At 40.3% G+C, this 19,668-nt stretch overlaps 1 protein-coding gene across 15 annotated transcripts in view; it reads left to right on the plus strand.

The window, feature by feature from the left end:
- Positions 1–4,643, plus strand: part of Mbnl1 (muscleblind like splicing regulator 1) — a 185,074-nt gene extending 180,431 nt beyond the window's left edge. For all 15 annotated transcript variants that reach the window (XM_076867113.2, XM_076867098.2, XM_076867095.2 and 12 more), the window contains one exon: positions 1,251–4,643. The gene's annotated coding sequence lies outside the window, so the exon portion shown is untranslated. The remainder of the gene's footprint in view (positions 1–1,250) is intronic.
- The last annotated feature ends 15,025 nt before the right edge of the window (positions 4,644–19,668 follow it).

Raw genomic sequence — 19,668 nt, forward strand, 5'->3', positions numbered from 1 at the left:
GGCTGGATTTGGCCCACAGCAGAGATTGTCATTAATTATGTTTTTCCTATTACCTGGCTAAATCCTAGATGAAAAAAAGGTACTCACCTCATCCACATGTCACTGTACACAGGGCCATTAGAGTGGAAGTCTGACTTCACACAGCTCCATGTGCACATGCCCACGTATGACGCCCACACCAGTGAACAGCCAGAGCCTTCACAGTTGCAGCCTTGGGGGACTGTGTCGTTCTGAGCATGTGGCCATGGCTCGAAAATGGTCTGAAAGTCTTGTGTTTTGCCTTCAGAAACATTCTCTTACATACTTGCCAAGGCAACTGGTGTTCATTCTTAGAGGATATTTTATTTAGCGTGTGGACATTCCAGTTACAACTAACGCCCAGAAGCGTGATAGGTACTTATTTTTACATTTAGAAGAAGCCACAACATAAAACTGACCCAGGTGAAAGAGATGGATGATGGTTCTTTGTTGCTTCCTCTCCTTCATTTACTTGGTCATTAACACATTTATGAGTGAGGTTTTGGTGCTACTTTGTGAGTCACCATGGCCTGGAGGGAAGGCTGTGAGTCATCTCTGTGTGAGGGAGGTTTGAAGACTTCTCCCCAACAGAGGAGAAAGAGCAGCTCTCTCCAGCAGAGACAGGAAACAAACAAATCTGGACACTGAAGCAGTGGACATAGAGAAGGGAGGGCGGGGAGCCCCTGCCAGTGACCATCCATAGCAAGAGCCAGTGGCAGAGGAAGTGTGGGCAGTCCCAGGGCCACAAGGACAGAAAGGAGAGGCTCTTTCCCGCAGCACTCCTGGAGCTGTGCTGTGCTCACCAGCACGTGAATGGAATTGTGTGGCCAGCTTCCTCGTTTCTGTTAAAGCAGTTCGGATAAGAAGACTCAGGGTCCTGAACAATAGTCACATTTTTAGAATAAGCACATTACTTTATAGTGTGTAGAAGATCTGCTGTTTCTGTATTTAAAAAAAAAAATCTGTCCTTTATACTTTTAGTTTAGTGATGGGAAATTTTAGAATAAAGTCTTAGTTTTTTTAAACTGTCCATCTCATTTCATTCACATGGAGATAAAAGACACATTATCCATTGGCACCGGTGAAGTTTTTGTTTTCACCTGAAGATTTAATGACATACATGTGAAACAGAGTGTTTAATCAAGAAATGAAATTTTCATGTTAAGTATGTGTTGGAAACTGCTTGCAGTGATGATCTGTTTTAACCAAGGTTATCTCTTTTTTCCTTGTAGATCATACTAAAGAGGAAAAGACAGTGTGCTTGGTTAGAGTAAAGGATGAGGTCATTAGCCATATTGTATATACCGTCAAGCGCCACACACAAACCCCTCAGCCACAAGACATCCACATATTGCATGTTACCAGAAGAAAAGACACCACGGAGATCCACCGCACACTGCTGCCTATACACTTTGTACATTTAATTGATATTTGTGCTGAGGTGATATTCCTGTCTAAAAGAACAGCATTGTCTTTCTTTTCTAGCACAGAGTTATGCATTAAAATATGCATACATAATTAGTTTCCTATATATTCATGCCATCTTGAAAAGACAGACTATGGTGTAACCATGATTCTATTATGTATTGGTACGTCTGTAGACCAAGATATAATTTTTTAAAAAAATAAGTTTATTTCTTTCAAGGTTTACAAATAACAAAGGTGCACCTTGTATTTAAAATTGCCATTATAGATGAGAGCGTGCATGCACAGTCATTTTTGTTTAAGAGTAATATTTTTAATGTAATAGATTGTAAGGCGTGGTGAGGGAGGGATCTGACAGAGATGAATGTGCCAAGAAAAACCACAACTGTGTATATTTTAAAGCACATCATGGCTTTAAGTACCATGTTGTTAAGGATTCTCATGAAGTGCCATAGACTGTACATCAAATTAGAGTATTATTTCTTCAGTGTTATTGTTTTCAGAGCCACGTTTTGTTGCTTATTTGCTAGTACTAATCAATCAAAGGGCACCATTCTTTTTTTTTTGTTTTGTTTTTTTGGAAACCAAAGCTGTCTCAGAAATGGCCAATTTAACTACAGTAACAATAGACAGCACAACACAAACTCAATACAGATAAACTCACACATACTGGAGATATATATAATAGATATATATAAAATTATTTTAATGCATTGTAGTGTAATATTTATGCATACTATACTGTATAACATTTTATTCAAAAGGGATATGCCATTTCTGAGACACGATAACAAAAAAAAATGTTTGAGGAAATTCTTTTGCTTCTATTTATAGCCTCTGTCAAAAGTCAAAAAGACTATAAATGCTTTGCAAAAATGGTTTCACGTTTGCTTCAATGCTTCATCACAGTCACATTGAAAATAGTGACTCTAAACAAAGAAGAAAGCAGCACTGTCATCAGATGCATGATAAACCAAAATATGAAAATGGGAAATGTTTAATTAACCTAGTAATTGGGTGGGTTAAGTACATGGGTGAATTTTATATGTGATTTGTTTTGTTTTGTTCAGATTAACTGCTTATAGCCTTAGAAAGCCTTTTACAAAATTAAAAAAAAAATAGATGTGCATTCAGTTTTTAAGAATGGATTCATCCAAAGGAATTCCTTTTTTGTGGTTTGGGTGTTGCAGCTAGTAAAAGGGTATTTTTGCTCTGTTCAGCAGTTCTATCAATTGCTGAAGTAGGGCCAGGTCACTGGTAGTTCTAGTGTGGAATGGGAGAAGCGAAAGTTCAGTTATAGAACTTTCCATACTTCCAAGTTTACTGCAAGTTTTTATGCTTGAGAGAGATGCTTTCTAATATAAGACTGATGTGTTGATTTTACTGATTGTACTGTACATCTATTAAAGCCTTAGATTATTACATTACGGGTTGGAACCCATACCAATGTAATTTCAATCGTGTTAAGAGAGTAATGGTGACTTCACATGTTATTGTAGTTAGTGACATTATAGAATATTACTTATTTTTCTTGTTAAAATGTAGTTTTTCATTTCCTACATTTATTAGATTTTCATTTTCTATTAACAATTGAATACCATTTCAGTTTATAGACTATTGTTTTATTAGATTTTACCAATGAATTTTTCAAAATACAAAAAAATTAAAGTAGTTTTTCCTTCATAACATACTCAGTTTTGAATTACATGTAGTGTCATATGAATATTCGTATTATTGTTAACTAAATGATTTATATTTTACTGATTTAATATTACAGTGTAAGAATGTCAGTCATTGTTAGTTCTTGTCTAGTTTTCATTAAAAGAACAAAGATCTTTTATATGGATATCTTATAAATATATAATCATTGCTAAGTAAGAAGTTAAGTTGTTGCTATCGCAACAATCCTGGCAGACAATTGAGTAATATTTTGATGATTTATTTTGTTTGTAATTAGTTATTATAAGAAGATCTAGATCCTAGATATTAGAATAAAATTTATTTTCTACTGTATCCATTTCAAATGTTAAAGTATTGTTTAATATTTTTGAAATCCCTGAATATCAGGCCTTGTTATAAATAAGCTGCATAATCAATAAATAGAACAAGGGACTTTTTGTTGATAATCCAAATACTCAAAGTTTACGTAATGAGAATTATAGCGTGTGTGCAAACTCTTGAGGGTTGATTATGCTGCAATGGAGCATGTTGGGATGTCTAGAGAGAAGGTTGACTTTTTGCACTTCTGTATATAGTCAAAAGAGAGAAACCTGTATAATAGTAAGATCTTATTTTGAATAAAAACGTCTATAATTACAAGGAGTTTTGTTAAGGCTGATCAATGACAGACTGAGCAGAATTGCTTGCAAAAGTGGCTCAGAGTTAGCGCTCCACACCCCTTCACACGTGTTGCTTTGCTTTTTGTGGACAGCTTGTAGTTTGCCAGGATCTTTTCAGCTGGGAAGATATGCCATCCTTCCAAGATCTCATGACTGACGAAAACTCCATTGGGCCAGATCTGCCTGAAGATCATTACCAAAAATAGCAGGTACTTCGACCATCATGGTGAAATCATGGATCAGATATTCCGTACATTTTTCAAAACTACTGCATGTTTAAAACTTCAACAGACAAAACAAAAGAAGGAACTATTCTAAGGACATAAATTGTTCAGATCAGTTTCTGCCAATTTCAGTGGTTTATTGTTCACAAAAAAGAAATCTTCAAAACGAGTATCGACTTTCACAAAATCTAAACCATGAACAGGCAAACCAAACAGCACACCGTAGCTCTAGTTGTTATGTGATTGTTTTTAATTGCTGTAGGATCCTGTTCTTTCAGCAGGTGAAAAAATAAAACACAGTTCAAATTTCACGGTTTTCATTTTCAACTCAGAAGCACTCAAAAAAAGCCAAATGTAATGATGGGCACTTGTTCATGAATCGAAGCCCCCGCCCCTGTGCGGGTCGCAATGTTGCACTTATGGCAACCGCCACTTTCATCTGCTGAAAGGACACATGTGCTTGGTTTTACTATTATGTAATCACAACTTACTTTCTGCTTGTAGTTGCTTAAAATTATGTATTTTGTCTTGGGCTGCAATTTGTTTTATGCTTATTTTATTATTACTGCAGTAGTTGACTTTGCTGTATGGAAAAATAAAGTGAAATTGCCCTAATAAAACTTCTCTTTCTTAAGTATCTTTGTGTATCTGAGATTGAGTGACAAGTTATTTCTGGGCATTTCATATGCTCACGCGTATACCTCCTTATCAACACGTGGGTGTGTAAGTTCATTATCTTTTCTTATTCTTTTGAGGATTGAACCCCGGGATGCTTGACCAGTGAGCCACATCCCCAGCCCTTTTTTAAATTTTTTTTTTTTTTTATTTTGAGACAGAGTTTCTCTGAGTTGCTGGGGCCCCACTAAGTTGCTGAGGCTGGCTTTGATCTGATGATCCTCCCACTTGAGCCTCCCAAGCCACTGGGATTATAGGCACATGCTGCTGTGCCTGGCCATTATCTGGTTTTAGAGGATTTCAAGGAAGGCATTTACTTCTTTCTCACTAATAGTTTTTTAACTGATTTAGGTAAACAGCTTTATTTTTCCCACTTTTTTTGGTGCATTATAACTGTCCATAATGTTGGATCCAGTGTTACGTATTCATATGTGCACACAATACACGTTCAGCCAATTCCATTTCCCCTTGATACTTAGAATCCGAATCAGGATGTGTTGCCATCCTGTGCCAGGGTGTTTTCTGAAAACAATCTTGCCCTCTTCTGCACTGATGCTTTAAGTGCTGACGGCAGAGAAGAAAATTGTAAAGGAAAAGGGCTTTACCAGTTCCAGATCTCTATCTTTCTATTAAGTAATGCTGTTTGCCTGACTGGTCCACTGACCATGTCATGGCCCCATCTCTCTGCCACAGCAAGGGGTGATAGAGGATTGAGAAAAGATAAACAGCAGAGAGAGAGCTGGGGCCAGGTGGGATGCTGACCTCTGATGGAGGATCAGTGACCCAGATAGCTCTCATTTATTACATAGGTTTCATCAAAAAGTTATTTGTGGGAAAGATGCAGCAAAGCAGGCAATCTGAAGGACTTGGGACTGACAAGACATTAGGGTTATCTTATTATGCTCAGAATTCTCCACCTACAGGAGTTGGTGCCTGAGCTCAAGGTCCCGACTACTACAGCTCTGCACCTTTGCACAAAGCCTCCTCAGGCCGGCATCACCATAGCAACTGGGCCATCTTGACCTGCACCTTTGCACAGGAAGTTCCCAGCACAACACAGCCACAAGACAGAGGGACCATGATTCAAATCACCACTCTCTACAGACCACTGAAAATGAGGCAATGTAAGAAACTTTACAGTGATGTAGATAATAATGCGTGATCCAGGGCATTGAGTTTATGCATACATCCAGCTGAGCTGGGCCATGACTGCTGAGTCTCTGCGGCTGTCTGTGTGACTGACTTCATTAAGCAATAAATTAAAATATGGTTGAAGTTAAACCTGGCACCCCATACCCACTTTGCATGTTGCAATTTCTACAGATAGTCAGCAGAGACCAAAGTTTCCATATGAAGAAATATATGCATTTGATCTTTTAATACTAATTTCTTTTGATTTTGTCACTTGGTATTTAGTCAAAGGCTGTATATTCTCCTTTGAAAGTCGGTGCCTTTTCCCTAAAACTTATTGTTAGTAAGAAAAAGAAGGGCAATATTTATAATTGATAAAATTTTTAGATCATGTTGGTTCTATGACTGGTGCATTATTCTCAGCAGGTCCAACTATTCCAGATGTCATTTATCAAAAAGAGAGTGGCTTTCCTGGACATGGTTCTCTAAAGCAGAGTTCACAACTGAGTAAAAGACACCAGCTCTCTCAAGTCAATGGTGGTATTTTGAGTATCTTCTAATTGAACGAAAATATTATAACAGACATTGTAGTATTTGTAGTACTTTAAAAGCAACTGCATTTTATTAATCACAACAACAGATGCAGGCGTCTGAAAAATGGTGCGGATTTTTTTCCTACCAGACTATTACTATTCAGAAAGAGTTATTATTGCAGAGCTCACTAGGGGTCCTCAGTGAGCAGGATGGGACTCCATGCTGCTCCTGCTTCAGGGGACAGAACATTGGCATTCACACTACTTCACAGGCCCTTGGTGATCTCTTGGGAATGGCGCTGCATGTCGGTGACATGTAACGGCCTGTGAGCTTACTGAGGCACACCTTTGAATAGTGGCTTGCCTTTGAATAGTGCTCTTGCATACAGTGAACAGTCACATGTCAGAGAGCCTGCAGGACATGACAAGATTTGGGTATTTTTCCATTTGTTGTAGCTCTACTCTGAAGAGTCTGGGGACATCATTTTAATATTTGAGGCAGTCTGCTTCGTGTCTTGGGTAGACTATGACGTTCCAGTATTGTTCAAGAATTCAGAAGCATTCGAAAGCTTAGGACAGGCCCATTTTAAGTGACTAAAATCCATTGTATTGACCTGGAGAGGAACACAGATGTGAGGTGTAGAGGCTCAAGTGGGGAAGGATTGGCTCTGAGCGACCTGGGTCTGTCAGAGCATCACTGAAATGCCACATGGAAATGACTTGAAGGTGGCTCCTGTGCCACTTGCCATTCAGTAGCCCAGCCTTGCCCCTCCTCCATGGTCAGCCCTCACTGTCCCTGGAGGGAGCTGGGTGGCAGCAGCACTTGGGGTGGTGATGAAACTGGAACTGCTCACCTACCAGGGCTGCCCACGGCCACATTGGCCTTAGCCCCATCCCCGCCACCCAGGAGGTGGTCCCCAGTCTCACAGGCCCTGTGCTCTGATCACCAGGAAGGTGACACCCAGGTGTGTTAGGCAGCCTGGGCCTGAGGCAGGAGCTCTTCCCACGTCCTGCTGCCCTCCTCCTCTGCCTGCAGTGCCCTGGACACCCCATTGTCCCCATCTGTCTGGGGCACCTGAGGGAGCCCTGTTTTGTCCCCTCTTGAGGAAGCTGACTCCAGGTCACTGTGCACGACTTCCAGGTCTCTCTCTCTCTCTCTCTCTTTTTTTTTTTTTTGCGTAAACTTGTTCTTTGTTCATGTATTTTTGTTTACTAAGCAAATGTTGAAAAGTGAGGGAAAAAATACAGACTTTCTTAACATTTTGGAAAAAAGTAGCAGTGGCAGATCAGAACAGCCCTAAAAGATAAAAATCTGTTACCAGTGGTGACCGTTTGGGCCCTTCTGAAATGACTTCCCTAAGCCAGGGATGCTCTGTCACTGTTGCTCCTTGTAGTTGGGTTTCATCTTGACAAAACCTAGCGTATTTTTTTTTTTTTTTAAATCAGGAATAAACCTGAAACGTGGTTCTTGGTGGTTGGGAGCCACCAGATTGTTGTGTAAATGTAAAAGGCCACTCTGAGCCACATTTGCCTGGTGGCAGTCACCTGGAATATCAAAGGTTAGACCTCATAACCTAGAAGAGCTCAGAAGTGGGGTCAAATTGCAGCTATGGATGGCTTCTGTGATCTGCAACTGGCCTGACCTCCTGTGAGGGGAAGCAGCGCCGCCACTCTGGGGCATTGGTCCCGGGGACGTCTTCTGGGTATGAGAGCCCCTCAAAGTCGGGAGGGTCTAGGTCTATGTGGCTCCCCCAGCTCATGGACCATGACATTTAAGTCTCTTCTGGCACTGAGTGTGCAACTTCCAGGAGGGCTCTAATGATCAGCTGTACCCCAAGTTCCTGTGAAAGGCAGTTGGGTTTCGTAGTTGGGTTTCATCATGGATCAGGATAGCTGTGGCCACGATGGCCCAGGCCGACGGGATCCGCTCTCAGGAGAAGGCCTGCATGGACTTGGAATCCAGCAGTCATGGAGCCTCCTGGAGTCGGAGCTGGGCACATTTTCAGGGGTTTGCATAGGAGAGCATCTTGAATTTAAAGCAATGAAGTAACAGAACCAAGGATTCGGCCAGGTGGGTCTCCAGTGTCCATTCGGAGTGGCACACAGTTCCCTCCCCTGGAGATTATAAGCCCTTTGGCTACAGTCACACAGTGAGAGAGTGGCAAAGCCCAACAGGAAACCCAGACCTGCAGCCCTGTAGTGTTACATGGATGAGGGTAGGAGAGAGCAGGGGAGACCACACTGCAGCTGAGCTTGAACCAGAGCCGTCTTCACGATTCCCGCCTAGCAGTCGGGATCTCCATAGGACCAAGGGGCAGTGCTGACAGGAAGAACCTCACATGTGCCCTGCTTTGCTGTACTGGGTCCCCACCTTGCACCAGTCCCCAGCCATGGGCTCACACAGGCTCTGAAGATAAAAGTGAGGTAGCATGTGGAGGGCTGAGCATGGAGGCAGACAGGGTGGTGTCCGCAGCCTTGTGCATGGGAAGGATGGGTGCCGCCCAGCGAGGTCCGGGCCACAAATGCTCAGGACACTGAGCCCAGCAGGAGTATCTTCCTAAAGCCATGCTTTGTAAATATGTCCTCAGAAAATCAAACTCATCACAAGCAAGTCTCAAGAAGGCCAAGGGCTCCGCCATGTGAACCCCGGGATTCACGCCTCAGCTCTCCAGCAGCCTGATCGGGGCAGGGGCCTCTCCTCTCTGGGGCTCCGTGACACTAATAAAATAGGAACACGAACAGCAACCTCGCAGGACTGTACAGTGGGTTCCAGACCTTGCGGCAGATGGGAATTAGTTTGAGGATCTTTAAAAATTATCCATACTCAGTTCTTCCCCTACCACCCAGGGACATTGACTTAATGACTATGGAGAAAAGTGCTTAAAAGGTGCCCGGCTTTTAGCAAGCCATTAATAATGTTAACTATAATGACTGTCTTGTCCATTTTGCCCATCACCCTACTTAATCATTAACTTCTAGTTCCTGGGTTACATGTCCCCTTGAAGCAGCCAGGTACACGCCACCTTTATCCATCAGGGCTGTCTGTCATTCTGTGTTCCCTGGCGCTTACCACCACACCACAACAGGTTCTGCTCATTTCTTCCCATCTGATAAGTGTTGAAAAACTAGAATTGAATATTGCTTTACTCATTCTGAAAACTGTTTTTTCTTTGTACATTTAGTTCCTGTCCCAGCTTGATCTAAACCAAGTCAAACTGAAAGTAACCATTCGATATATCTTAACCTCGACTATTTGAATCCCTTTTAAATTTTAAAACTGTACTCAGGATCAAATAATAGAATAGATGCATTAATTGTAGTGAAAATTGTGCAATTATATAATGTATTCTAAATATGGTATTTGTCAGAATAAGATTTCTAACAACATTTGAGCTGCACTATATATTTCCATATGCTATTTTGTATGTTTAAATTGGCACTGATTCAGCTCAATAGACTAAGGGTCTCCAATCTGCTAGCCATTGAGCTGGGTATGAAGACAAGTGACCAGAAGCTTGTGATGTAGTGGCAAAAAACACATATGTAGAACAAAGATTTCCTCTAGCCACACACTGACCTGGGTTTTCCCACCTCCCATACCAGACCCAGTCTCTCTAACTGTTCTGCAAAGTAAGTTAGAACAAGAACAAGTGAAAAGTGCTCTCTTCTTGAATATAATGCTATGACTACCCTCTCATCACCTAACTTACTTAAAAAGTAACCCAAGTGTTGAAAAGATTCATATGAATATTTACTATAGCAATTTTGACATCAAGTTTGCTTTTTAAGTGATTTATGCAAACCTGAAGTTGTGCCCATCCACAGGGTCCTATATGATGTTTTGACAAGGATAAGTTATGTAAAGTTTAGCAGGTTAAACATACCTCTCTCTTCAAACATTTGCCGTTCCTTTATGGTGAAAACCTTCAAAGGCTTCTAATCTTTTGAAATATACAGGACATTACTGTTACCGTAGTCACCCTACTGTGCAATAGCATATCAGAGATGTTTGCTCCTGTCTACCCGGTCTTCTTACTCCTAAGTTATCATTTTTTTATAATCACAAACCAGGAATAGCCTATATTTAAATAATTGTTTAACGATCAATTTCACAGAATATTGTGTATTTGAAAAGCACATTTTTTTTTTTTTCAAAAATGACTTAATGACATAGGAAAGTAATTTTAGTGGTAAGATTATAGAATTTTCTGAGTTTTCAAACATTTCTGATTTTTTATTTATTCATTTTTTTAGTAAACACTCACTGCTTATAGTTAAGTTCCTTCACATCTTATTTCTTTATGTTTTTACTTGGAATTAATTTATATTTTTATTTCTTAGAACATTTTTCCATTTGAGTGAGATTGCCAAATTCAGAATATTAAAATGTCTAGTAAAACATATATTACCTATCAATGGTATTTGAAAAATTATATAAAATATCTTGCCAAATCAGTAAAATATATATGTTGTTTTAGGGAACAATAGCTAAAGGATATTAACAACATCCTTCTTAATCTTAATTTTTAGTATTAATTCTCTGAAATTATAACTAGTTTCCATGTGAGATACCTCATTCATATTTTCTTTTTTTTAAAGAGAGAAAGAGAGAGAGAGAGAGAGAGAATTTTTTAATATTTATTTTTAGTTTTTCAGTGGGCACAGCATCTTTTTTTATTTTTATGTGGTGCTGAGTATCGAACCTGGGTCCCGATTGTGCTAGGCGAGCGCTGTACCGCTGAGCCACAATCCCAGCCCCACACATTTTCTTTAGGGAACAGATTTTCTACTTTAAATTAATTCGTCTATTTATTTAGATGGTCATCACCTTACCCTCCCTTCCCTCCAAAAGGTATCCTGAGTCATCAGTATTAGTTTCTATTCATAATGATTTTTGCCAGAAAAGACAACTGGGTGCATCATGCCCAGGGAGATTGGCCAGCAGGGTAGCTGTGTTACCAGGGACACAAGGAAGATGCCGTCCAAGAGTGGACCTCTGAGCAGTGACCCCACTGAAGTGACGTGACCCGGCCTTGCTCCTGGCTGCCATCTTTGCTGCTGGTGCTGACTCAGCCTCCTGCCAGGTTAAACCCCACACACCTGGAAGCCTCCGCCCTCCGGACGCTGCAGGACGGCACCCCTAAGCTCTGCTCTAGTTCTTCCTTGACCTTTGTCTCAGTGCCCATTTTGTCCTGTGGACCTTGCAAGTGTGCCATTTAGGATTTGGAATCCCTCCAAAGACATGCTTTCTTGCCAGTCCTGCTCTTCTACGTTGGACCCGGTGCCCAGCACCATGTTTTGTATTTGGGAAGCACTGGTTGATGGGTTGTTTTCTTGAGTTTTAATTAAATGTGTCAGGCAGCCTTGATTAAAAATGCAGACTGGGAACATTCCCCCAAACTCCGCTTTCCAGGCTGTTTAAACAGTATTGCCAAAGAGTGTCTAGACCTGTGGATAGACTCAAGATGCCTTCCATCTTTTGGAGAAATGAGCTGGTATTTTCCCAGCCCACACCCCACTCGGAATCCCCTTACCTGTTCTACCAGAGTAATTTAGAATGTGTTTAATTAAAACTTCCCTCTCTTCTTCCATAGAAAAAATGTGATTGCCTAACTCATTGACTATTGAAAGGAGACGTAAGAAGGAATATTCTGGAACATGTTAGAAACAAGAACATTTTCTTATAAGGAATCTGTGGCAAAAGAGAGAATGTACTTCTATAATCTTTTTTACATCCTTCAAAATATTTCTAAGCCTGCGCTTTCAAGTCTGTTGCCTTGCATGCATTTGCCTTCCCTGGCCATCTGCTGCTCTGTTTTTATTGAATGTACTTCTTTCCCAGACATCTTCTTGGGCCTGTGTTAATCATCACGGACAGCAGAGCAGAGAGCAACACGGCCATTTACTTGGGAACAAATGATAACAATTGCAGCGGACACACATACACAGTTGCTGAGCAGAACATACATCTGGTCTGGGTGCTAGTTAACGCATTTATTCAGTTTAACTGGTTCCTTTCCCTCTTCCTTCGACATATCTCCAAGGCCTGGATCTTTGATCAATATTTTAGGCCCTCTCTGCTCCAGGCAGGACCCTTGCTAGGAAAAGCTTCTTTGAACAATTGTTCATTTGATATGATTTAAAAGGGTCTGGGAAGCTAGTCTGTCCCCTACAATTTTCCCAGTTGTTTTCGAAAAGAGCAGCCCCTGAATAGAACAGGGGTTTTAAATGCTATAATTAAGGAGATTTTAAGACTTTGAGAGACTGAAATTCGTCATTGTTTATCTTCCTTCCATCCTCTCCCTTCATCCCTGCCTTCAACCCTTCTTTATCCTCTTTTCTGTAAACATTTACAAAATGTTTATCCTTGTCACAGTCTATGGAAGACAGCAACATGAATCCAAATATGTCTCGGTACTCAAGAACCCAAAGAAGAGTGCCCAGGACAGACTAGTCCACAAGTTGCTGCACTCCAAGACTGTGTAGAAGATCATGAGAAAGAAGACAGAAAGGTTGTCAATTCCCTGGAGGAACTGAGGAGGTGCCCCCTGGGTCTGTGGTTACAGGACACAAGCTCCCCCAACCTCACCTTTTACCCCCTACAGTTCTGTTTTCATGCAACTTTCTAAAAGCATTATCATGCTCACAAAAACAGAGGATTGCTGGGTTCCTTCTCCAATTGCATAATACCCAGACCTCGGTTAGTTGAGTCAGAATGTGAGGGTCATCACACCTTGATCCCACAAACTCTGAGGATGCTCTTTCTTTACTTTGAATTCGTGGGTGAGTTATCACAATGTCACATCTTTTTACATTTTCTCACTTGCTAATGTCAAGTGCATACTCAGCACATGCATGTGTAAATGAGAATAATGTTTGAAAACATCTATCAGAAAAGGCACCAAGATATTTTCCTCATTGCATCTTTCCAAAACTCTGAGAGAGAAGACTGGTTAATTAGCTTATTATTAGTCTTATTTCATTTAGAAATGGGTAAGGATGGGTTAGAAAAATACATACCCCAAAAATTCAAATCTTATTTTGGTTTGGGGTGTTTTGTTTTCCTTCAGAGGCACTGTCAATGAGGAGTGGAACAATTCTATGTGCTCTTGTTTTTCTCCTTTATCCACCTTCTGGCGACTAACCCTATATGCTGAATTAACTGTAATTCTGTACTCACCTACTCATGCATCATCTGGAGTGCAAACAGCTTGTCCTCCAATGATTATGCAACACTGGAACAAACTAATTAATTATTCATTATTTTAAGAGTTTCTAAAGATAGTAATTTAATGACATAAGATCCTAACACTTTCAAATAAAAATAAATATTTATTGTTTACTCTGAGCTGAGCATGTGCCAGCACAGGGCACATGGAGATGAAGTGACTGCAGAGGTGCTCCTGCCTCATGGAGACGGCAGCTGCGTTGGAGGCACAGGTCCTGAGGCAGCCACACAGAGGACGAGGAGCACGCAGGAGGAGGGTGCAGCTGGCACCACAGCTATCAGGAGGCAATCTGAGGAGTTCCCCTGAGGAGGGGCCAACCAGGTGAGATTCTGTATCAAGGCAAAGGGGTGGGAACTTCTTCTGGACCTTAGCTAAGGCACAGAGGAAACAAGTACAAGGCATGAGTGGAAAGTGTCAACGGATGTGACATCATTGTCACATAAAGTGTGAGACTGAGAGGCACAAATGGAGAAGCTGAAGGGAGAGATTGTAGTGGTATCATGGAACCATATTAATACGGAAGGTGAACCATCTCACTCTCCGAGCACAGCTGTGGACAGATGGGTCATTTTGGTTGCCACTGGCAGAGGACAGGTGAAGGCAAAACTGGAGGCAGGAGAATCAGCTGTTGGTTATGAGAGGTGAGGAGGATGAGTAGTCTTCAGGAAGTGGATACCGAACTGGATTAAAATTCAAGAGACTTTGTGGGAAGAGAGCCAGGGAAAGAGGAAAGAGATGTCAAAGAACCCCACAGATGTGCACCTGTGGGGACAGGGGGCAGGAAGGAGGACAAGAAGCATTTCAGACTGCAGCGCAACTCCAGGGAAGTTTGAGCCAGACTGAGTGTCCCCAAGCCAAAATGGCCATTGAAGGAGTTGGCATCTTGTCATGGTGTGCATTGATGATAATAGCCCATAGGGAATATGACCTGGGCTCCCAAGGATGTGGTGGCACATCCAGAGAGAAAGCTCCCTGCACACATCATAGACCTGAGAGGTGCTTGTCTATGGCCTCCATGGCATTGGAAAGAGACTGGGAGGCTTGCCCACTACTGAGGGGACTTGTAAGTGGATGTGGAACTGGAAAGAAAAAACAGGGTGGCCTGAAGTTTCTGTGTGAGCCAATGGAAAGCAACATCTTGAGTGGAGAGAAAGTGAGAAATTGAATACAAAAAGGAGAACTTAGTATGATAAGCAAATTCAGAAGAAAAATGAGAACATTTCTTAATGTGGAAGATCCATGCCAGTCAGCTGGGGAGTTGGGAGTTGTTTTTGTTTTGTTTTGTTTTTATACAGAAAACAGTTTACATTATACTGTAAGGTTTTTTTTTCCTGAAAAAGAGGAAAAATTTTTCCTCAGAATTGTTCTCTTACCAAAAAGTTGTAGTAAATGGAAAGAAAGTATAGAAATATTTTGCATCAGATTGCACTAAAGATTTATATGCAAACAAGTTGAGCAAAATGTATTCTTCATTTTGACTATTCCCCCAATACCTAATTAGTAGCACAAGTCGCAGCAGAAAGGAACCTTATGAGAGGGGGCAGAATATCACAAATCACTGCAGCCAGCCATTTGTCAAACTGCTCTCCAGATCCATGAAAATCAAGGTCTCAGAATGATTTAGGCTTTTCTGTTCCAGAGAGCACTTGCCGCACTATTTATGAAGCACAAGGAGATTAACTGAATCCCTTATGTGCACACATATGTATTATGTTTTGCTGTAAAAATATCAAATGCATTCGTCTCAGCCATGCTAAGTGTGATTTATTCAAAAAAATAGAATTTGGAGTCATAAATCTATGGCCATGAGTATCTCCAAAAATTTGTTTGCCAAAATAATATTCTCAGTGAAAAAAAAAATGCCCAAGATTGTCCAAATGCACATCCTTGTTTGACTAGGAAGGTGATTTTTAGTAGTCTCTATCATTTTGTTCTGTGCGTCTGTTTTCTCTGAAGTCTGGCAGGAAAGGTGGACAGTGTGGGTCTCCAGCAGGTGTCAGTGTTGAGGTTGATGTCTCTGAGAAGTCCTCTGTACATGAGGTCTCTCCCTGAAGATGAGCAGGGTACCATGCAAATCCTTAATTCTAGTGAAGTGTGGAAAAACATTCTGAGGAATTCTGCCCTCTGGGAATGTATCTTCAGAGATACATTGTTTTAGACTGGGAAACAGATTTGGCTTCAGCATTATCCTTGGATCTATGAGATTTAATTGATTCTAGATTTATGTTAATTATCTGCATTTATTCCTGTTTCGGTCCCCAAAACATATATTCACTATCTATTCCTCTCTCTGAATCTCTTCTCGAATGCTGATCTTATTTGGTTTATGGAATTTCAATGTGTTTATCACAGAAAAAAAAGGAATTATATATATATATATATATATATATATATATATATATATATATATATATGTATGTAAGTATTATTTATCAGGTATCAAAAGAGTAGAGTGGTCTAGCTGCCTTAAAGAGGCATGATTATGGAATCAAGTTCTGTCACAGGAATGAACAGGTCCTAAGAATGCACAGGAGAAATACATGTAAGGCCTATTATTAGTAGCTCCTGTACCTCATAAGTCATGAAGAGCCACGCAAAAGAAGTAGAGACTCTCAGATTTTTACTCAGAAATGATGTGAACTGATCATTTGTTTATGTCAGGCCAGTGCCTGACCTTCATGCAGAATTGGCTCTACCCTGTAGGAAAGAGAACCCTTCAACACTGACACCCAAACAGTCGGCTCCTCTGTGTTCTGCTCCACGGTTTGTGTCTTGTTCACATGGGATCCAAGTTTAAAAAACAAACACCGAGAGGGAGGTGGTCTCCAGGAGCAGAATGTGAGGACTCTTCCACCAACCACGTGGAGAAAGCCAGGGTTATTGAAGATTCTGTCAATTTTAGTCTAGAAGCCAAAATTCCAGTTAAAAAGGGCACTTAGTAAGGGATCTTGCCTCTCTCTTCCCTCCTGGAGAACAGGGACTCAGAAGGAAATGCACCGGGTGAAATTATGTTATGTCCATGCACAAGTATATCGCAATGAATCCCACTTTTATATATAATTAGAATTCATTAATTAAAATAATGCTAATAGAGGGGAGATCAGCAAAGTAAAGCCAGCAAATCAGGGGGAGGGAGAGGGGAGGAAAAGGGAAGGGAAGGGGAATGAGATAGATGTGTGTGTGCAAGTATGACAGAATGAATCCCACTATTACATATAATTATAATGCTCGAGTAAAAATTGAAAATAACAACAACAACAACAAAATGTTTTGGTGGACGGAGAAAATAAGAATCATATCCTTATCTCTCAAGTTGATTGGGTGGTCACCTTCATTGTGACACTGGTGAATTAGGGGTATATTAAAATCACATTGTCTGTCTCTTCATATTTTTATTTATTTCACTGAGGTCATGGGATTTAGAAAGTTAAATGACATGAAATAGGAAAAACAAGACTTAAAGAAAACAATCAAATTTCATTAACTAAGCAGATACATCTTACATTGATTTTCCACGCAACCAGAGTAGAATGATTCAGTTCAGGTTCCTCCAATCCTCCCATGCTCCCCACCCATTACCATTATCAGTTAGTACCTTCATATCAAAGAAAACATTGGGCCTTTGGTTTTTTGGAATTGGCTTGCTTCACTTAGCACTATCTTCTCCAACTTCATCCATTTACCTGCAAATGCCATGATTTTATTCTCTTTTAATCCTGAGTAATGTTCCATTGTGTATATATACCAAAGTTTCCCTATCTATTCATCCACTGAAGGGCATTTGGGTTGGTTCCACAATTTAGCTATTATGAACTGTGTTGCTATAAACATTGATATAACTGTGTCCCTGTAGTATACTGTTTCTAAGTCCTTTAGGTGTAAACCAAGGAGGGGATAGCTGGGTCACATGGTGGTTCCATTCCAAGTTTTCCAAGGAATCTCCATACTACTTTCCATATTGGCTGCACTAATTTGCAGTCCCTCCAGCAATGGATGAGTGAGCCTAGGCACAGATGGACTTAACCACCTCCTCAACCAAGGCTTTTCCCCCACATCCTCACTAACACTTATTGTTGTTTATATTCTTGATTACTGACATTCTGACTGGAGTGAGATGAAAGAGTTGTTCTTTAAAAAAATATTTATTTTTTAGTTGTAGTTAGACACAATAGCTTTATTTTATTTTTATGTGGTGCTGAGAATCGAACCCAGGGCCTTGCACGTGCTAGGTGAGCGTTCTGCCACTGAGCCACAATCCCAACCCCAAAATAGTAGTTTTGATTTGCATTTCTCTAATTGCTAGAGATGTTGAACATTTTTTCATATGTTTGTTGATTCATTGTATATCCTCTTCTGAGAAGGGTCTGTTCAGTTCCTAAGTACATGTATGAAGACACAAATGGTGTGAAAATACTTTGTGTACAATCAGTGACTTGAGAAATTGTGTTCTATATGTGTAATATGAAATGAATTGCATTCTGCCATCAGGTATAACAACTAGAATAAATAAATAATTTAATAAAAAAAGAAAATATGATATGCATATGCAATAGAGTTCTATTCAGCCATAAAGAAAAATGAAATCTAATTTGCAGAAAAAAATGGATGAATCTTGAAACCATTATATCAAGTAAAATAAGTCAAACTCAGGTCAAGGGTTGTACGTGTTCTCTCATATGTGGAAGCTAGAGAGGAAAAAGGAAAAAAAGGAGAGTAGTGGATCTCATGAAAATCAAAGGGAAATCAGTAGAGGAAATGGACCAGGAGCTGAGAAGAGAGGAAGGAAGAGGGAAGTATTGAAAAGTGATATCAACCAAATTATATAGTCATGTTGTATGCATTTATGAAAATATAACAAATACCATCATTATGTACAACTATAATGCACCAATTTAAAAAAATCCATTTGGTCAGTGGCTTTTTGTCCTTGAAAATATTCCTTGAATTTATTTGCTAATTTTTTGTTTACAGATTTTGTATTTATATTTTCATGTAAATTTCTGTGCGGGTCTGTAATTATGAAATACTGATGTTAAATGCTAAATGCTAGCTATGTAAAATAAATTGGGAACATTTCCCATAAAAAAGAAAGATTGAGTTAAATTAGTCACCTAGAAGATATACATATCAGTCTCTCAAGGAAAACCAAGTTTTTTTCACAAAAAAAAATGTTTTGGGTAAGCTATGGTATAGGGCCATGCGTTATGTAATTAAGAGTGTTCCTGCCAACCAGCCCACTGAGGGTTCCTGCCTCATAGTTTATTTGATGTATGTTTGGATAAGTGAGGCAGCTCACTGAAGTTTTAAATGTAGCATTGACTTCTTTTCTGCTTAGATTCTAATCGTTTGTATTTCGTGGTCTGCCCTCTCTGCCTCTCCTCTTTCAAACCATCTCCTAGTATGTGACCTTGAATGAGTCACTGGTACCCGTGTGCCCTGCAGGCCCCCCCCCCCCCCACTTGCAGACTGAAGACCAACACCACTGGTTTCCTGGCTGGGATTTTAATTGTGTAATTCCCCAGCAGGAACTCATCTCTCCTCTCCCAGAAGACCAACGAGTTTCACTGGCCCCGGAAGATGAAATAAACTCAAGGTGGTTATTGGTACTGACAATCAGCTCTGGTTCCTTGGTTTAAAACTGAGAATGTTTATTAATTATTAATCAACATATGTAACTTGTTGGAGAGATGAAATTATTCATACAGCAACAGCAGGAGTTAAATTATTGAAAGCCTCGCGTCTGAAAAATTATTGTTTCTAGAGTATAGAACCTGTGCCTAGGCTCAAACAAAAGGTCTCTTTCATAGCTTCCTTAAACCTGTCCTCAATCTTCCTGGTATATGAGGGGTTCAGAAATGTACCTCTGCTTTTTCTTACAGCAGAATTTTCTGTCTACATAAAGTTCCCATTCTGCAAACCAACTCACCAAAAGTGCCCACAAAACCCCTCTGATTCTAGTCACTCCCAGAAAAGCCTGTTCAAATCCAGTGGCCTTCCCTCCGGTCCACACTGCCCGTCTGGACTTAACCACCTCCTCAACCATGCCTGCTCCTACCTGCTATAGTGGCCTCTCTTTCTATGTGAGACTTCCAGG

Source organism: Callospermophilus lateralis, chromosome 10, assembly GCF_048772815.1.
Source record: "Callospermophilus lateralis isolate mCalLat2 chromosome 10, mCalLat2.hap1, whole genome shotgun sequence".
NCBI classification, from domain to species: domain Eukaryota; kingdom Metazoa; phylum Chordata; class Mammalia; order Rodentia; family Sciuridae; genus Callospermophilus; species Callospermophilus lateralis.